Here is a 16,622-nt window from a genome sequence, read left to right as displayed (position 1 = left end):
CCACACAATCAGTCATACAAGGCACCATAAACACTTGACATCCATAACATCCTAGAATAACATACCCCACCCCATCACACCATGCTGAGGCAGCATAGTACACCACGACATTCAACACGAAATCAAGGTATTCAATACAATATAATACAGCACCCGAATGGACCACACCAAATGGCACTGCACCTTTCCAATCCACACCTCTTCCATACTTACCATACTGTACCCCATCACTGTAGGAAACACCATGTAACATCACACAGCACCTTCACATACTATCCAACAATATGCCACTGCACACAATATCACAGTGCTGCATGACAAAAAATCATATCACTCTGTAAAACAGAATAGCTCAATATCTAACACCACATCAAACTATATACACCACACCATGCAACACCACTAAACACCACAACTTAAAATACAGCATCCACACAGCACAAAGCTACATCACACTTCACCACAGCATGCACCACATCGCAAACACACCCAATAATATAACACCATTCTGCACTATAACTTTCCAAATCCCCACTGTGCGCACTGGACGGCACCCTCACACACTACAACACGCCGTGCTACATCTGACTTGTACAGAAATAATAACCAAGATATCAAATAATACCACATCATACCCTATTGTACATTACTGATAGATAATCAGGTTATTTTATGTTGATGGTATTTGTAAAACACACTTCTACCATTTGTATGTCCCTTTGGCACTAAAGGAGTCTGGGTGCATTTTAGGCTTCTGGAAATTTAAATGTCTGGCACCAAGGTGTGCTCTAGACAGGTAAACATCACTTACAACGAAACTTTTACAACGCACTACCATAACAACGCGGTCATTACAACGCAAACCATTACAACGCATTGCGCTGGGGGGCGCTCTAGGATAGGGAATAGGTTAATTTACTATCCAATAACCTTCCCTAGTGTCCACGGGGACTGGAGTTGGAATAGTAAATTAAACTATTCACTATCCAGCACCCAAAAGCGCTATGCGTTGTAATGGTATGCGATGTAAAAACCGCGTTGTAAAGGCAGGCGTTGTAATAGCCTGCGTTGTAACATCATACATCCCTCTAGACATTGTGTTTAGTTACATGAGATGTCCAATGTAGTTTGTTGCTGGCATGGCCCGTGCAGGTAAGAGCGGTGAGCGGGGTGAGGCGGGGCCAACAGACGACGAGGGAAATGTAAATAAAAAAAAAGAAAACCACTTGCCTTGCGTTCGCCGCATCGCCACTCGGTGTTTTTTTGTTTAAAGTTTCCATCGTCATCGTCTTTCAACTCCCCCCCCCCAACCCGCCCCACCACTCTTACCAGCACGGGCCACGCCTGGTTAGTTGTAGTGGTTCGTATTGGATAACCGACAAGTAGGATGTATCCTCCTCCTATCGCTGCTTTTTGTGGTGCATTATGTGTATGAATGTGCGTGCTGAAGGTCTTTATTGTTTACTTCATCCCCTTGGGGTGCAGGCGGACTTTTCATCGACTGGGACAGTGATTTCTGTTGACAATTACCCTCAGGATCAGACAGCACAATTAAGTAATGGGAGTGAAAACTCAAACACAGGTTGAGGTTTTAGGTTGAGAAACATAAAGCCCTAAAAGCACATGCTCCTTTTTGGTTGAGCCACTAGGCTTTTTTGGGCCAACTGAGTCAAGATTCTGCTACAAACTAGGATTGCGGCGCCATGTAAAGGTGCTGAAGTATGGCAACGCGTGTGTGGTTGAGCAGTGTATATCATGAAAATATGCCATGGATTGTGTACTGCAGGGTCAGCCTGGACACTACTGTTTTAGAAGTTAATGTGCTTTTTGGTCTGGAGTTAGCCAAGACACTTTGATTTTACTAAAATGTATATACATAATATACTTACTGAGAAGGACTTTCAACCAGTTCTCTCCATCTAATGATTTGTTGTTGTGTCACCCACACTTTTCTTCGGCCCACTACAGCAAACAGCATGAGCTATGAGTCAGCCTACTTCAGCCATCGGCTAACTTCACTGAGAGTGACTATGTTCTTCTGTTTCACAAGGAGGGCATTCGCACACAAAGTAGTTCTCTTCATTTCCAGGTATTATGGCAAAGTGTGCTCTTTGAGACCCCAAAAATATTTTTGCTATAAGCAGTTTTTAAAGAAAATATTGGCAATGGCCCTGCCGCTCCACCAACAATACATTCATGCAAATACTATGGCAAAACAAAACAAGTATTGGCCAAACTCAATGGTTGTCAACAAACGTCAGACCTCCTGGCTTTGCCAATGCTTGTTATGATATACTTATATGTGTAATGGCTAAATAGACACTGCCATGCGTTAATCCCTCCTTTTTAACACTTTTATGATTTTTGTATAAAGGCTTTGTTAATGATTTAGGGGAGAGGATGTAGCCTTACGGCTAGAGCGGTCGACATCGAAGCTAGGGAACCGGGTTCGAGTCTCGGCAAGGATGCTCAACATTCTGTGATTCTGGGCCAATCACTTAATCTCCCTGTACCTAACAAAAATGAATGCGTCCTCATGTAACGAAACTGGTGCTACGTAAAGCGCTCTGATACCCGATATCTTCTGGTCTAGTTCGAGATATATAAAACTTTTTTTTTAAAAACATTTGTTTTAGTAACTATTTGAGATCAGTGGCGATTGTCATCTTAACTCAATTTAAAAATGTCATCAGATAACTGCTTTAGCTACCAGCGGTAACCTGAGTTGAATTTAAAGCAATGTGCATTGTTCATGAGTCATTATATGACAGAGATCCTCTGTATCTGATACAGAGACAAACGCAGTCACGGACAAGGATGGTTCGACCATTCGTGTACTAAGTTATTAACAGAGCTGAAAAACGCACTTGCTAAAAAACCTAGGGACACCATCTTAATAACTAAACAAAGAGCTGAATATAAACTTGCATTGAAAAATAGGAGAAGAGATTTACAGCAGGAAGCATGGGATTCTCTTAACCAAGCTGCAGAGCTACACAATAATACATTATTCTGGGCTACGGTTAATTCTCCCTTCCTCAGTGAGGATAATATCCCTGTATTAAGCTCTAATGTCCCTAGTGATTGCTGGGTAACGCATTTTTCTAACATTTTTGGTTCTGATTGCGGCCCAGTTACTACCCCATGCAGCTGGCCCGTTCTACCTTTAAACTTTACTGTGGCTGAGGTCGAGTCAGGAATCCGTGCAAGCAAGGGGGGGAAAGCTCAGGGACCCGATGGGGTTCCTATTGATGTCTACAAAGCAGTCCCGGAGATCTGGAGCCCCCTCCTTACCAATGTTTTTAATGCAGCTGTATGCTCAGATGCTCCAAATACCTGGGGGGAATCTATTATCATCCCAATCTTCAAGAAGGGTAATAGGTCTGAAGTAAAAAATTATCGCCCCATTTCCCTCCTGGACTCTTCTGTAAAGGTTATGAGCCTAGTCATGTTAGCCAGGCTCGAGGAGTGGGTTGATGAAAAGGGAATCCTGGCAGACAGCCAGTTTGGATTTAGGAAAGGTAGGGGCACATTAGACCAATGTTTAAATCTTGACCTCACAATTGGCAAATATGTCGAAGCTAAAGGTGGCGCATTATATTTATGCTTTGCTGATCTAAGCAGCGCCTTCGACATGGTCGACCATGCAATCTTATGGCCCATTTTGTTGCGGATGGGAGCCCCTGAGGGCATCATTTTCTTCCTTGCTAGGCTGTACCAAAAGCTGCAAACCTGTTTGCGCTTTGGAACTAAGGGAGAATGCAAACCCAAATTTAGCGTTCGACGCGGCATAAGACAAGGTTGTGTTTTAGCCCCGTTATTATTCATTTTATTTATAAATGAAATTGATGACATTTTAAAAAGTGTCCAAGCTGATGCACCCAGGTTAAAAGGCGTATCCCTGCCGGTGTTATTATACGCTGACCCCGCCGTGCTCCTTTCCAGAACCCATCTGGGTTTACAGCGTTTGATGGATAGATTTTCTCTGTTCATTAAGGACAGGAAACTACTCATCAATAAGGAAAAGACGCATACTATGACCTATGGGGTGAAAAATAATAAATCCAATGCCTTTTTTATTGATGGTAACAAGGTGCAACCAGTTGATTCATTTTGTTATCTCGGAATCACTTTTTCCCATGACAGAAAATGGACCAACGAATTTAACAACATCAGTAATAAAATGGCAAAAAGTGCCCATGGTATCTTCAAATTTGCAGCAAAAATTGGGGATAGGCGAACCATGGACATGTTGCAAATTTACCAAGCTAGATGCACCACTATTGCATTGTATGGGGCGGCTATATGGGGTCACAGCTGCGACCATGAATTGCAGTTGGAGGAAAATTCTTTCCTGAAAAAACTTTTATGTTTGCCCACCTCTGCCGCCACTGTATTGATCCATCGGGAATTAGCCATCAATTATTTGAATGATCTTTTATCCTTAAGACCTTTAATGTTATGGCGCTCCATATGGCTCCAGGACGCAAAGACCCTCAACAGATCTATAATTGAGGATTGTCTTTCATTGGACTTGTATAGGAAAATCCCATGGATAAAATATGTCTCTGATTGTTATTTACAAATATTTAATCTTAATGTTTTGATCGACCCTAAGGCTGCCTTGACGATACCAAAAGCAGAGTTGAAAGCAATATTTTTGGATAATTTGGCAAAGAAGAGGGCTTCTGCCAGTCGGTCCATGTTAACTGTCACATTTTCTAGCAGATATTCCCTCACAGAAGGTTTTCCACCATACTTAGCACTGGTCACCAGGCAATCGCATAAGTTTGTCCTGACCAGACTAAGGTTCTGAATAGTACATGATCTGGTGGCCCTGCCTAACCTTAAGCAACATCCTAAAGGACAGTGTCTGTGTGACGGTATATCAAAACAGAGCACCTTGCACTTTTAATTAATATGCAAACTGTACCTGAATTTTCGAATTATGTACCTAAAACCTTTGTTTGTTAAATATGGGGTACGTACAGTTGATGAGGCAATGAGTCTTATTTTTAACATGAAATCTGCTGACATCTGTTTTTATACTGCTGTGTTTTTAAACAAATCTATTAGTGTGCGTAAAAGCATGATATTTTAGTGTATTTGGTCTGTATCCCATGAAACTCATTTTAAATCGATGGTTTATGTATTGTGTACTTTTTACATGTGCTTTTATGGTCATTTCTTTTGTACAGAATAAAGCTTCATAAATTGAATTGATAGGGAAATTAATCTATTATGCAGCAGTAGTGAACTCGAAATACTTGTCTCCTTTGTTGCTACCTTCACAAGAAACAAAGAAACACATGGCATAGGCTGTGTCTTCTCTGTCTGGGAGCCACACCGGGGAAGTCTCCGCTGCTCAACCTTAGGGCCAGAAGTGATTATTATTAGTTCAGGAGAGTATTAAAGCCTACCTATTCCCCCACGCTTACCTATCAATGCAAGACTGTCCATCCTATCCCATGAGGGCCTGATCTCTTACCAGTTTTTCACTGTACCCATCCGCAATAAGTGTATATATATATGGATCTAAATGGGACTATTTACGTATTCAGTGGTTGTCCTGCAAGTCAGGCCTCTGGATCTGGCCCTCATGGACTGGTACTGCACATCCCAGTACCAGTCACTGCAGGGTACGTATTACCCGACCTGAAAAATAGCACCTGGAGGTCATGCGAGTAACGCCAAAAACAGCATTGAATATGTTACATTGTGCAGTTTTTGCACAGCACAAGTGTGACTTACTGCTTTTTGTTGTAGACATATGTATCTGCTCTTATGTACTTGTCATTGGAGGGTCCTCTATTGGGCATTCCATGGACAGATCATAGTCAAATGAGCGAGAATTGTGTTGTGCTGAATGTTGTGTTTTCTATGCAGTAATGGTCTGAAGTGGTAGAGTTATAGGGATCTGCTGAATCAATGTGAGGGCAATGAGTTTTGATGGTTGTCTTTGTGGGGGTGTATCATAGTGGGGGTGTAGGTTCTCAGAGTTTTGCCTGCTCCTCTTGGAGCACAGAGTTCCAGCAGGGGCCCTAGCCTGGCAGTTTGGGCTGGACTGTTCCTATGAGGAGCAGGGTCAAGACTGATTTGCATATGGCTGGATCCAAAATGGAATGGCATGTTGAGCAAAAGACTGATTTCTTGACTGGCGATAAGTGTTTGAAAAGTTTCAGCACTCTGTCCATCATCTTGTGCTTGCTATGTTTGCCCTAAGTGGCCAAGGGCATGCACAGACATTGGTCCCATGCTCGTTGTGTAACTGGATTCAAGCTAGCCTGGCTGACGAAGGGTGATAAACCGAAACAGGTTACAGGATGCTTGTTTCCAAGCCAGGGAGGACCAGGCTTGGCAGTTCGGGCTGGATTGTTCCCATGAAGAGCAGGGTCAAGACTGATTTGCATATGGCTGGGTCCAAATTGGGATGGCGTGGTGAGCACAATAACTATGGATTCAAACCAGTTCCCTTGGCAGGGGGTGAATGTTTGAAAAGTTTCAGCACTCCATCCATCATCTTGTTTTGTTTGCTATAATTCTAATATGTGGCTGCTTGGTTGGTGATTTGTGTAACCCTCATGGCCAGATAGGCTTTTGATTCCTCTGGACATTTTTCCAGTGGGTTGGAGACCTCTGAGTCCCGTTTTTTAAAAGAATCCTAGGGCCGCCCCTGGGGCCTCGACCACTTCCCCTACTCTCCGAGTTTAAGTGCAGGCACAGTAGGCTTCAAGAGAGAGAAAGAGTGGGTGGAAGGCACAGAGGAAGTGACCAGCGAAAGAAGAGAAAGAGAGAGAATGCCAAGGATGGAAAGAGAGAGATTGTCCAAGGAGATTAAGGGAGCAGAGCTGGTTTGAGCATTTTTGACAGGGCTGCTTTCGGTTCCCCAGCCTGGCCTTGATAACCTTAGAGTAAGGGTTTTAAAGTGCTGATACAATCGGTTGCAGGAGGTAAGCCTATGTACTCAGTGTATAAAATATGTAATGCCGAGTTTGAGCAAGAGAGAGAATAGTCCCTAAGACCAGAAGACAGAAAGAAAGAATGGCCAAGGAGATCTGGTGCCAAGAGACAGCGCGATTCCACGGGGCCTCTTTTGCATGTACATTAATAAGCCTCGTCTTTTGCCAGCGATACATAATTAAGGCTGTAATTGGCGTCTTGGGCTCCGGTGATTCATGCATCCGTCTTTTGCTTAATGATGTCACCAGAATACAAGATGCTAATTAGCAGCTCATTATGGATGCTTTATCGTGTATATCTTGGCATACTTACTTCTGGGCGCCCTTTACCACACAGCACAGTTCCTTATCTGCGATCAAGAAAAAAGTGTGGTCCACCAGGTGTATGAATTTTGCTCCGACCCTCAGACCCAGGTTTGCTAAGGGACATGGGGGCATATTATCAAGACAGGCAATAAAATGATCGCTGTTTTAGCGGCAGAAAACGGGCGCTAAAACGGCGATAATGGGCTTGATAATATGCTCTATGGAATTCCAATTGAAGCCCATGTTAAATGTGAAGGACATCTAACATGGGCTTCAATTGGAATTCCATAGAGCATATTATCAAGCCCATTATTGACGTTTTAGCAGCAGCTTTCTGCCGCTAAAACAGCGATAATTTTATCGCCTGTCTTGATAATATGCCCCCATGGTGATTTGAAAGTTCAGTGCAACCAGCTCAGCGATACATGTCAAGCACTGAAGTTGACTCTCTGACATGAAAGATGCTTCAGTTAGCCTTGTGTTGCCCAGATCCCAAACAGTCTTCACTACATTTTTTCAGTTTCAAGGGCCTGGATACCCTCTCAGGTGATTAGTGGGCTATACAAATCAACATAACATAACAGTTATCAGTAAAATCAGAGAAGTCAAGTATAGAGTTTGCTTTGAAAATGAGCTCCACTCCCTGGTAGTTAGTGCCTAGTGAGGTCAGGGTGTGTGGGCGATAAGTACTGATCAGCCATCCAAATATAGAGTAAATTCCAATAGATTAACCTCAGGAAATGTTAGAATTTGGCAAACAGGATATTCCATCAAATAGTTGGGGATATACAGTCAGCTGTATTACAAGTAGCATAAGCTATCATGCCCTTGTAATAGAGGTGACTGGGTATCCGCCACATTTGTGATGTTGTATCCCATCCCTAAACTCTAAATACAAAACTTAGTTACTGAGTTGCTATTGGCTCACAAAATTGCCAATACTTTTGACATAGCAGCCACATCCTCCACTAGATTTAAACTGTGTTTTGGCCATGTTCAGCAAAACGTTCTTTCAGACTAATGCATTCTGAGATTTGATATTTTAGATTTGGAAGTGATTATTGTTGCTAGGCATCACCTCCATCAGGCCTTTCTTAAATTCATGTTGGTTTTTACAGAGTGAAGAATATCCCCCAAACAAACTTCGGGAGAAGTGTGGCTCACCGATTAGAGGGGCAGACCCTGAGGCAGAGGTCTGGGCCGGGACCAGGGTTCAATCCCCATTGTGGCAGGGTCTTGGGCTCAAAGACCTCGGACCCGATAATTCTCGCCTCGGTGGCTACTCTAATCATGGGTTCCACTCTGCAACTCTGGGCAATAGCTTGCTTAATCTCCACACCGGCCCTAACAACGCTAGGATGCCTGGCTTCACCTTGGGGGTGCCCAGGAATGGACACCTCACAGGAACAGGCCAGGAAGGGTTCCACAGCGGTATTTGTACAGTGCTTAGAGACCCCTGGGTGATAGGCGCTATACAAGTGTAAATTACAATTACAATTACATTTACATTTACATGTCCTTTTGGGTTTCCAAATCAACTAAGAGATAACTCTGTAGTATTGCAGTGGAAACCCCATACTATTTGGATGCCAGATGAGAGCTCAATGTTGCCTTGATGGGGTAAGAAAAGGAGAGTTTCTTAACTTTATAGCCCACGTTGTTGATGGTGTGGGCAAGCAGACTCCATATTTTTGGGGGTTGTTTTAGCCTCTCTCAATGAATGTGAAATTGAGGGGATTACCGTACTTTATTATCTCCACACTCAGTGCACCAAGATATAGGAGCTCCTCTGGCTTTTCATAAACATGTCTAAAAGAGCCACCTGGAATTCTGTGCATGCCTTGTGGCTCACCTTCTAAAGTTCTAAGAGTCCCTGGAAACCTGGCATTTTACTGTGTAATTGGCCACTACTCCTGTCATTTAGTTCTTTTAGTGTCAGGACACCTCATTGATAATTATGTGCTTCATACAGCTGACAAATAAATAAATACATGCTTGGTTATTGCCACGGAGGATTCCTTCAACAAAGAAGCTTAGTTACACCCAACATGTAACATTTTCCTCTAAAACGCGTACAGTTAAGGCAGAGTCTGAACGTATGCTGGCACTACCTTGCAGCATCCTCAGCCTGGCCATTTAATGCAAGGTGTTTTGAGATATGATACTAAGCCCAAGGGGATTTAAATCCCCTCAGGTCCCGAGAGGCATTTTTTCACAGCAGCACCTGTAAATGGAAAAAACCCAGAATGTTGCTCTGTGGGCTTCTACCAGCCGGTAGAAGTCCGGAGCACTCCATTGTCTGCAATGGAGTGCTCCGCATTCCAATGGTCTAATAAAGCCTTATAGCCCACAATAGCGGGCTATACTGGCTATTGAAGGCCCGCTACCGCGTTAAAGGCCCGAGCCAAAGGTGAGGGACTTTAACAAGGGACCGGGACTTTAATAGCCGGTATAGCCCTACTACGAAGGGCTATAAGGCTATTAGAACATTCTGTCACTAAAGGGCACAATGTTCTAATAAATAAAACAATGGCCTCTCAAAGGGAATTAAATCCCCTCGAGCTCCAAGAGGCCTTTGTAAAACATTAAAATGTTGCTCTGCGGGTCTTTACCGGCCCCTAGAAGCAGGGAGCACTTTGTTGTCTACAATGGAGCTCCCGACATTCAAATGTTCTAATATAGCCTTATAGCCCGCCGTAGCGGGCTATTCTGGTTACTAAAGGCCCACTCCCGCATTAAAGGCTCGAGCTGAAGGCAAGGGACTTTACCAAGGGATCGGGACGTTAATAGGCGATATAGCCCTCCTACGAAGGGCTATAGGGCTATTAGAACATTCTGCCACTAGAAGGCAGAATGATATAACACATAAAGCAAAGGCCTCTCAAAGCTCGAGTGGATTTAAACCCCCTTGAGCTCCGTGAGGCCTTTGTAAGATATTGGATTGTTGCTCTGTGGGCCTTTACCAGCCCATAGAAGCATGGAGCACTCCATTGTCTACAATGGAGCTCTCAACATTCCAATGTTCTAATATAGGCTTATAGCCCGCCGTAGCGGGCTATACCGGCTATTAAAGGCCCGCTGAATCGTTAAAGGCCCGAGCCGAAGGCGAGGGACTTTAACGAAACAGCAGGACTTTAATAGCCGTATAGCCCTGCTACGAAGGGCTATAAGGCTATTAGAACATTCTGCCACTAGAGGGCAGAATGTTCTAACAAATTAAATAAAGGGTTCTCGAAGCTCGAGGGGATATAAATCCCCTCGAACTTCGAGAAGACTTTGTAGAACATTGGAATGTTGCTCTGTGGGCCTTTACCGGCCCGTAGAAGCAGGGAGCACTCCATTGTCTGCAATGGAGCTCCCAACATTCCAATGTTCTAATCTGAGTTAGAATCCTAAAGCAATCATGATACAATTCTTAAGCACACATAGAAAGAATATCACAAACATTCCGAGTTAGAATACTAAACCCATTCTGAGATGCAATATTAAATCACCAAAGACATTCGAAGAAACAATAATAAAACCCCTCTGAGATAGAACATGAGAGGCATTCTGAGATGCAATACTGAAGATATTCTGATATAAAATGCTGAATACCTTCTGATGGCATGAAACATGTGTGGGCCCTTACAGTGCTGTGATCTTCAAGGCCAGGATTGGGTTTAGCCCTTCATGACCCCCCATCTACTTGTACTGTTAGAAAGAAGGAGAGGTAGAATAACACTGCACAACAAGTTTTCCCCTCAATTTAGTGGGCTAGACCAGGGGGCAAAACCTTGAAAAATCATCTGCCCTGCCATCCAGCGTGACTGCAAATCGATATGACTAAGAACTACGATAAAGGGTTGCACAGAAGCTACAGAAACAAGACCTACTTTTTGGAAACTCAATCAGTGTCAAATGCAATGCAGGATTACATGAGGAGGATCCTCCTCTGAGCCTCCAGTATGTCTCTCCTGGTGGAGAAGAATCCCATAGACTCCTGCGGGTCAGCCATATGGCCTGCAAATCTTCCTCAGTGGAAATTTAGGATACCCCTTCCACCTGAGCCTCATAATGTACCTACATGTTTGTGAATCCAGTAGCACTGATTTGTGGACCATTTGTTATATGTCTCTAGCCAACCTGTGCCCAGATATTGCAATTAGACGTTTTCGGGGTCCTTATCTCTGAATGCCATTGTAGCCCAGATGTTTCAGTAGACCCATGTCTAGGGGCTGCAGATGGACCCTTGATGAACTCTGGATCTACACATTGTGACTGCATGTAGCTCATTTTAAGACAAAGGGTGCTTAAAGTTCTAGGAGAATGGAAAATACAATTGTCCTTTATTCCAAACATCCATCTTAAACTATAGCAGTCCTTGCTCCCCCACAGACGGGAAGCATCTGTCCATGCTTCCAAAAACCTCCAGAAAGAATAGTGACTTTTGAGAAATATTTCCCAGTAATAAATAATGCCCATGGGGTTCCAAGATACCATCTCATGCTTCATGAAGGAGCTTAAGTGCTAAAATAATGTGTGGGATCATATTTCAGCTGAGAATGTGCTAGCATCTTCAGATTTTCTTTGGAAAGCCTTTTTTTCTTTTTATTGTTCATTTGGTTTATTCTGTAAATAAACACTTATACTATGCATTGCTCTGAATATGGATCTGGTTGGACAGTCTTTAAATATTATTTGATCTATTTTATTGAAGATGATTCTAAACCCATAACCACCTCCTGGAATATGCATTGAGTGCTCAGACTCGCTACCCCAAGCGAGTCAAAACCAAATTAGGATTGTTTTGTTCCTTAAGGCGGTGCAATACTAGCCAACATTTTGGTTTATATCTTGGTGGTAATGGCCCGCTAACCACTCAATGACACAGGATCTGGAACAAAGGCAGCGAAGTGCATTATTTACAATGATGCATATGTACAAAGGGATGCCTGAGGCTTTGGCTTTCTAGTAGAATAAAACACTCCAGGATACGATCATTGGTTACTGTGCACAATGTACACTGAACAATCAGACAATTTCAATAAAATAGTTGACGTTTCAAACCTTGCTTTATTTTATAGGGGTCTCTTCAGGACAAACATGCCATCTTACATTTCAACTAACAAGGCAAAGAATTTAAGTAGGGAAAGGTTGGTATCATCACGTTTTTATTAGACAAAAATGTCCTGATAGAACTCGCTTAGTCATATGTAATGTAGCTCCGAGCAGCAGACTTCACTGCACTTTTTTTTAGCACAACGCTTGTTTAAGAATAAAATTAGCAATATTGTTGAACAGCGTAGAGATTTGATTTGGATTGGTTTGCATACAGAGACCCAATTAACCATTATCGCTTTATTGCATATTGTACCTCAGTTCTGAGTGGGCATACAGGTTTGGTCCTATATAGTTACAGCATTCGATGTGGACAGAATTAATTTAGAACAAAGGGGTAGCAGAGGTAGAGTTAAGGTCATATATAATACATATATTGTCAGATTATACATATGCTTAAGGAATAACAAACCAAAAGCATTTATAACACATCTTCCTTCCTGAACAACAAAAGGGAGGCTGGAGGAATATGTTTTAGAGAATCCACCAAGATGGAGGCTCTTCTTCTTACAGATTTCTAAATTCAAGGAGCATTCAAAGAAACATACTCAGTCATCAAGAAACTCTGCAGAAACTTGTCGTTCTGTGGGGATTTGCGCACCCACACCTTGACATCCCAGATTGTGTACTTTCTTGTGGGTGACTTTGTGTGCCCAGGATTGCACGACACATCCTACACAGCATTTTCCCTTTCTGTGGTAAAGCCATTATCCAATTCACCATTCACGCAGTACCTGGACACACTTAGCAACCTTTTTGTTGTTCACACACTTACCATCCTTTGTAAAAACACTTCCCTTATTAATTTTTAAAACCTTAAGGGGAGAGGAAGACTTAGAACTTCCTTTCTCCCTATGCCCAGGAAGGAGAACTTTAACAAAATATCCAAACAAAATCTTGCAAAGTTTTACTTTGTGAGCGGTATAAAAATTCTCCTTACCTCTGTTCTGCCTGAACTCTGCAAAGGATCTGACTTCATTAAGAAAGGGTTTGATATCAGCAAATTTTCCAGGCAGGAGCTTAGATTTGAACCACCATGCTCCCCTCATAGGTAGCCTTCCCTTCACCAGCTGGAAAGGACTGACACCTGTGACTGAATAAGGGTATATTCTTTATGTCCATTATCTCTTTCTCACTGCCAATCTCAAAGGAACTTGAGTTTGGCATGCTAGTTGCACACCGTCTTTATTAAATTATGATTAAATCATTTTACACTGCACTATGAGCAGGTCCACTGGGATTTTGCAGCAGGGTTGAATAAATTATGCGGCAAGAAAAGCCAAATTATGTGGCACATTTTGTGATCATAATAATTTATTATTTTGACATTTTAAGCTTTTTAACACTGTCTGGGCATTAGTTGTACGTTCTTAGTAACAGTTTGACACTCAAATATAGCAATGAGTTACAGAAAGATGACAAATCAACCTCTGCAAAGGGCCTTCCACTGCACAGCAAGACGAGCCTCTGCATTTTTACTAACTTTTGAACCGTTTGAGCTAGAAACAAAATCAGATTATGCGGCAGATGATATATTATGTGGCAAATGCTGCAAACCTACAATTATGCAGATATTGTCGCTGCCGCACAATCGCATAATTGCAGTGGCCCTGACTAGGAGTCATAAAGGGCAGTTCTCAAATGTTTTATACATACATGCAGAGGAACTCCCATATGGCAGAGGACACAGGTTATAGACTGTTATCAGTAACTAGGGTTTCCAGAAACCCGTCCTTGCTAAAGACTTCTATCAACACTTCATTATTAGTTACTCTATCAACAAACCTTACTTTGGGCCATGCTGAGTGATAATCAATTAATACCATGACGAATTGCATATGTGAGGGTAGTCTTTTAAATGTTCCTGATATGTCAATTCCCAATTTCTGCCAAGCAAAATGTCAAGGGTGCTGTGGCGGTTATGAAACTGTTGTCACACATTTACACACTTTACATTCTTTAACAGAATGACCAGCTTTCCTGCCCATCTCTTCCTAACAGGATTGGGTACTGAGTACATTTTGTCCTCAAGGGGAAACACACAAGTTATTCAAGAACACAATGTTGTTGATCACACTTAACTGCAGACACTTGAGCAAAGAATGCACTTGTCCTGAAAAGGGTTTAATATCACCTTAAAAATATATATTCCTTTGTCAATCTCAGCACATCACCCTTCACATCCTCCATCCACCATGCAACTTCCTCTGACATCATATTTTGAAACAGGCAAACATCACTCATAGTAGCTACTACATCAACTTCAACTGCATCAACCACTTCATCATCTTACTCACATTTCTCCAAATTAGGGTGTGGTAGACATGTTAGATAGTGAGCTGTTTTTTTCCCCCTGGCTCATAAGAAATTTAAAAACAATATTCTTGACATTTTGAAGAATGGCAATCAATGTGAGCAGTGGGGGATAAACCCTCTCAAAGGTTATAAAATGTGAATCAATGACCTGTAATGCGTTTGTAACAAAAACCGCTACCCCAAATAATTTGGTGGAAATGGTTTATCACCCAAACACATACCAGAAGTTCATGCTGTATCACAGCATATCTTCTCTCTGTTTCATTAAATTTTTTAAGCATAAACCATTTTTTACTCTTGAGATCAAGTCCTTTAGAACAAGATAGCTCCTATCCCATAGGAAATAGCATCCAAAACCGCAAAATTTGTGGTATATTTGCTGTAGGCAAAACTTGTGCTGGTCAGAAAAATACCTCTTGCCCATTGCTGGAGAGACTGGCAAAAGGAGTGTCAAGAATACTGGTGACTCGAGAATGGAAGTGAAATGAGGGTGAGGATAAGGGGAGCATTAGTGGTCTGGGATTGTTGGGGGACGGGTGTTTATCACAGGGTGGGAGAGGAGGCGGGGAGGTGCCAGTTTAGAAGAGAGGATGTGGCTTTAGGTACAAATCTACTGACTTTGCAACTAGGGAACCAGGTTTTAGTCCTGGCATCAGCTCAACATCCTGTGATTCTGGGCAAATTAGGAAATCTCATCTGCTCAAAAAACGGCTTATTTAATGTAACTGAAGTTCATTTAAAGCACTACAACCTATATAGAGAAACAACAAGAAATAATAACAATGGTTACGAGTCAGCAGGTCCCAAGAAACAAAGGGCGGGATCTGTCAGCACTGGAGGAGGGCCTTGTGCATTTTGAAGGCAGGTGACAGAGGTACATAACACCTCTGCCGTCTGCTAACTTGTTGCTCACCCTCATTTTATTGGATCAGTACAGAGAAGCGCCAGTAAAAGTTGGATCAGCCTCAATTTATTTAGAGTGGCAATTTTTGCATACACTTTTTTTTTTTTTTAAAGCAGAGGGTTCAAAAGTGCTGATTTTACGATTTGTTTTACCAATTGCGAAATCGTGATATCCTGGGGGGGCTGCCAAATACAGTTTCCCAAAACAACCTTGTTTTAATTCAGGGTCTGAGCATTGTATCCGTTATGTTCTCAAATGCGTTTTGTTGCTGTTCATTTTCCTATCTAAACTCTTCTTTATTTTAAAGTTTTATTAAAGTTCCATGAGAGTAGTAAAAGCTCCAACAAATTTGGAATTGTATTAAAATATTCCTCTGAATGATATAACATTTTCCCTGTAATCAGGTAGAAGTGCATTCTTAGTTGCTATAATTAAAGGTTATTTTAGTACAATTCCTTGAGCAGAAATAGGGTGTCCTACCTATTCAACTTGTCTTTTGAAATGTTTGTATTTGTCAGAGGACAGTGTTAATCCCTTTTATATTGTGAAATATAGACTGTCATCCTTAAGAACTTCATGCTTCTGTCTAGATTCTTGAAGAGTTGAAACATGCCATGTTCAAAAATGGATGCCGCTGACACAAGTCCGAATGGCATGCCACAGTAATGGAGTAAAAAATGCTGTGAGTGGTCTGGACTACTCTGCTAATTCAGTCCAATGATACACCTGTTTCAAATCAAGCATGGAGAAAATAGTTGTGCCATGCAACAGTGACAACATTTCATTTATTTTGGGCAGGGGCATGCCTGTTTATGATTATGGATGTATTTGAGGCACTTGAGTCAACAGAGAGTCGCAAGCTCCAATTGCTTTTTTTTTGCAAGAATAATTGGTGAAATCCAGTCTGATTACTCAGTTCTCTATATTACTCCATACCTTAGAAGATCTTGTAACAAGATTTCCAACTCACCATACACACACAGAGGAGAAATTCTCGAATATTTTGTCTGATGGATAAGGTACCTTCTCAGAAATTT

This window comes from Lissotriton helveticus, chromosome 1_1 (genome assembly GCF_964261635.1).
Source record: "Lissotriton helveticus chromosome 1_1, aLisHel1.1, whole genome shotgun sequence".
Classification (NCBI taxonomy): domain Eukaryota; kingdom Metazoa; phylum Chordata; class Amphibia; order Caudata; family Salamandridae; genus Lissotriton; species Lissotriton helveticus.
Note: the sequence above shows the minus strand (reverse complement) of the source record.